This window comes from Orycteropus afer, unplaced genomic scaffold, assembly GCF_000298275.1.
Source record: "Orycteropus afer afer isolate SDZICR_OR568_19922 unplaced genomic scaffold, OryAfe1.0 scaffold00017, whole genome shotgun sequence".
NCBI classification, from domain to species: domain Eukaryota; kingdom Metazoa; phylum Chordata; class Mammalia; order Tubulidentata; family Orycteropodidae; genus Orycteropus; species Orycteropus afer.
In genome coordinates this window covers 11,563,083-11,567,717 of record NW_006921604.1, presented here as the reverse complement: position 1 = coordinate 11,567,717, position 4,635 = coordinate 11,563,083, and the positions used below count along the sequence as shown (strand labels likewise).

The window sequence follows — 4,635 nt, the reverse complement described above, 5'->3', positions numbered from 1 at the left end:
TTGACTACTGTGGCTGTATAGTAGGTTTTGAGATCCGGCAATGTGAGACCTCCTACTTTGTTTTTCTTTTTCAGTAGTGCTTTGCTTATCCGAGGTCTCTTTCCAAAGGACTTTCTTAAGTGTGTAATTTGTTATTTTTCTTGAAGAACAGTTTAGGAAGTGCTTGAAAATTTCTAGTGGCTCCCATTACCTAGCAAAGTATAAATTTCAGGCCATCCACGATCAAATTTCTTATTTTGAGTCCATCTCCCACTCCTGTCTTTCAGACATCATATTTGCTGGTCCCCTTTTCTACATACAGCTCATGGTTTCATATCTCCATGTCCCGTTTATGTACTTTCCTCTGCTTGCAGTTTTCTTATATCTCATCTGTTTACAGACAAATCTTGTTCAACTTTCAAGGTCCAGAAGCTTCATGAAGCCTTTATCTCCACAGCCAGAAAAATTTCAGTCTTACGAAAGTTCATGACAGTTTTATGTTTAAACCTCTCCTAGTTTTTACATCATTTGTCTAGGGAGGCTATTCCAAGTCAAAAGGCAGCTCTCCTCCATCTGATGGTTTGGCTTCCTGATCTCCTAGGGTTTTAACAGGGTGTCATGATTAGGTCACCACCTCATGTTCTAGCTGGTCCATGAAGAAGAGCATGGAAGGCACATGTGCTCTGAAGACTCTGAAAGGAGTACTTATTACTTTTGTGTACATCTGCTGCAAGGGAGACTGGGAAATGTCTACCTGTGTGCCCACAGAGGAGCCCTGGTGCTGTAGTCGTTAAAGCCCGTGGCTTTTAACCAGAAGGTCAGCACTTTGAACCCACCAGCTGATACGTGGGGAAAAGGAGGTGGCAATCTGCTTCTGTAAAGATCTACAGCCTTGGAAATGCTAAAGGACAGTTCTGCTTTGTCCTATAGAGTCTCTGTGCTGGAATCCACTTGATGACAATGGGTTTAAATTTTGGTGTGTGTGCCCAGGAAGAAATGGAGCATGGTTTTTTAGAGCCAAATAGCAGTTCCTGCCACAAATAACTAGGAATAAATATTTTATAAAATGTATATGTAGGACCTTTGTGGAGAAAATTCTAAAACTTTACTGAAAGGATTAAAGAAACCTAAATAAATAAGTACTGTGTTCATGAATGTAAAGATTCCATGGCATAGAGATGACAATTCTATCCAAATTAGTCTGTAAATCCAGAGTAACTCCAGTCAACATCCCAACGGGCTTTTTTCATAGAATTTCTCAAGCTGATTTTAGAATCAGAATAGCAAAGCACAAGAGCAAGATCATCAGAGTACTAAAGAAACAAGCTGAGCAAGGTGAGAAAACATTTATACAACATCGGCATTATAAATATGTTAATTAGGGTATGTTGAGATAGGTAAGGAGGCTAGTAAAATAGAATAAAGAGGTCAGAAACAGATTGACTTATATATGAATTCCAGATTTTTGTAAAATTTTGTAAGAAAAGGTAAACTTCAGTTAAAAGTGTCCAGAAAATTATTAGATAGTCAAAACAGGAAAAAAAATCTCTTCCATACCTCATACTCTAGACACAGAATAAAACATGTACTTTCTTAATGTGAAATGTGAAAAAATTTGAAAACTTTCCAGAAAAAATATTGGGACTGACTTTGTAGTGAGAAATGGAGAAAGATTATTTTTTACACAAGACATTTGAGTGCACACCATAAAGGAAGAGACCAATAAGTTTTACTATATTAAAATTTGGTTCATGAAGCGTAAAGTGAATAAACAAGCTATAGGAGTTTGACTTCAACCATGGATATAGAACAACAACAGATAAACTACAGATGAGTGTCTTGAATCTGTCAGAGAGCTGGAACACAAGGAAAGACAGGCCCTGCCGAGAGAGAGTAGATGAGAGCACTAGCTCACCTGATGGAAAAAGAGAAAAAAGCTCACCCAGGAAAAAGAGACGTGTGTAAGAAAAATTCAACTAAAATTTTTTTTAAAAAAGTTGCTAACGACCTTCTGGGTTGGCATGAGAGTATAGATCTTCTGGGAGCTGCACGCAGACACAGCAGTCTTTACACCTACTCACACGTTGTCCAGCGACTTCCCACAAGGTGCTGATGAGAAAGACAGGCAAGGCAGGAAACTGGGGAGAGTCCCTGCAGAAATGAACAGAGGGGAGCAGTCTCTGCTGCTACACAGAAGTGAAGCCTTGCCAGGACCCTTCTTCCCTAAGCAATAAAATCTTAAGGTGCTGGGGGAGGGCTGTCAGACTTTCTCGCCAAGGGGGAAAGAACCCCATTGAAGCTGGACTAAGGATAGAAGCCGCCCTCTAAACCTGGATCCTTTGCCATGAGCTGGCTTAAGTTGCACAGAGGCCCCACACTCAAATAGGCCACACGCGTGGTTTAATGCTTTGCTGTTAGTATCTTGAAATTCTTGATTTTTGAACATGGGATTCTACATTGTAATTTTGCACCTTTTTTAAAAAGATTTTTTTTACTGTGATTTGGGTGAAAGTTTACAGAGCAAATTCATTTTCTATAGAGCAGCTCACATATACTTTGTCTCATGACATTGACTGCAGTTTCCCACAATGCAACAACTCCCTTCTAAGTTTCCCATATTTCTGAAACAGCTAATAAATCATACCAGATAATGCATTGCCTAGTTGTTGTTGTTGTTGTTATGTGCTATCGAGTCGGCCTAGTATAGCATCCCAAATCATTATTTGTGAAATTTGTTTTTAATTTTTTATTTTGAGATAATTTTAAGCCTTACAGAGAAGTCCTACATACCTTTCACCTAGGTAGACTGTAGTACCATATCACAAGCAGGAAAGTGGCATTGTTAAAAATCAGCTCTACTCAATTTTTACCAGTTCCACGTGTACTTCTTTTTTTGTGTGTGTTTATTTCTTACCAGTATATATAGTTAATGTGTGTATTTGTGTGAAATTTTATCATGTAACCACAACAGTCACCACAATATACAAATCAATATAAAAATGACTACAAAATGCAAAACAAGTCCATCATAAGGATCCCTTGGGCTAGCATTTTATAGCTGTAGCCACCTCCTTCCCACCCAAACTCTTCATTTAGGGAAAAATAAAGATCTTAAACGTTTAAAACATCATAATCATTTTTCTTAACTATCCTTAGTATTTCAGAGTATGGCTGCATAATGGAGATGAAAGGCATCCATACTTTCTGTAATGGAAAGTCACTTGTAGAAGCAATTGGAATTCGTCGGTTCAAGGTCTTACGCCATCATCAGCAGGGTGGTTTGAACACTGTGGATGTTGAGTATATTGAAGATGAAAAGGTACTGTTTATTTTACTGATGCATTTACTACAAATCAGTCTTCTTTTCCTAGACATTATGGGAAAATTTTGTCAGATTTTTATTTGATGGTACTACTTATTTTCTCCTAAATTCATCATTTAAGTTAAATATTACCTTAGTGGATTTTGACTGGGTTGGATCTGAGAGAGAAAGTCTCTCCTAAAGAAATCACCTCACTGCCTTTAGGGAACATGCCAACCTGCACATGGCAAAATGTGATTCTTTGTTTTGATAAGTTACTCCAGGGGTCAACACATACTCTGTAAAGGGCAAGATAGTGAATATGCTAGGCTTTGTGGCCCATGCAATACAGTCTCTGTCAACAGCTACTCATCTGTGCTGTTTTGATGCAAAAGCAGCCTTAGACAATACATAAATGAATGGGCACGGCTGGTTTCCAATAAAACTTCATTTATAAAGAAATGTAATGAATAGGATGCGATTTGCAAGCTGAATCTCTGTTCTAGATAATGATATTCGTTCAAATTGAGGCATAAAATAAAGCAGTTATGCTTAAAAATAATTTTTATAGCTAAATAAAGACTTGGAATCTTACACTTTAAGAGTTACTTATGTGTCTAATAGATATATTAAGGATCTTTGGTGGTGCAGTGGTTAAGGCATTTGGCTGCTAACCAAAAGGTTGGTGATTTGAACCTACTAGCTGCTCCATGGAAGAAAGATGAGGCAGTCAGCTTCAGTAAAGATTTTCAGCCTTGGAAACCCAGTGGAGCTTGCTTGCTATGAATCAGAAGTGACTCGATGGCAGTGAGTTTTGGTGAGTAGTTATATTAGGACAGATAATTTGAGAGATTAACAAAATATTTTGAAGAGATTTTTAAAAAGACTTGTTTAAGAATGTTCAAAGTGAGAGTTCCGGCAAGATGGTTGACTAGGCAGAAAGACTGCACAGACCCTCTTCAACAAAGAAAAGTGAAACCAGTTAACACAGAGACAGAAAATAATTCTGGACCCCTGAGCCTTGAAGGCAAGGATATAGAAGTGGACTAAACCCCAACTAGCAAAAGAATTTGCGTGAAAATACCAAAAAAGGAGACGTGGAACTGCGGTCTGGCAGCGATCCTGAGCAATCCTGAAGGCACAGACAGCTTGGAGAGTGCCGAGTGGTGGTAGGACCTAAGAATTAAACTAAAAATCACCCTGCTAGCCAGGGACTACATGGAGGACTGTGCACGGTGGCTGGGCAACAAACGGAGAAGGTGAAGAGAAAGGTGGGCTGAGCTGTGGACTTTTGCCAGTCTGGAGGACGCCGCCATTTTGAAGGTTTAAAAAGCGGCTTGACTATTTTGGATATT

General features: G+C 38.7%; 1 protein-coding gene across 1 annotated transcript in view; it reads left to right on the top strand.

Moving 5' to 3' along the window:
* LONRF2 (LON peptidase N-terminal domain and ring finger 2) overlaps positions 1–4,635 on the top strand; it is a 70,200-nt gene that overhangs the window by 49,591 nt on the left and 15,974 nt on the right. The gene's annotated exons all lie outside the window — the stretch shown is intronic.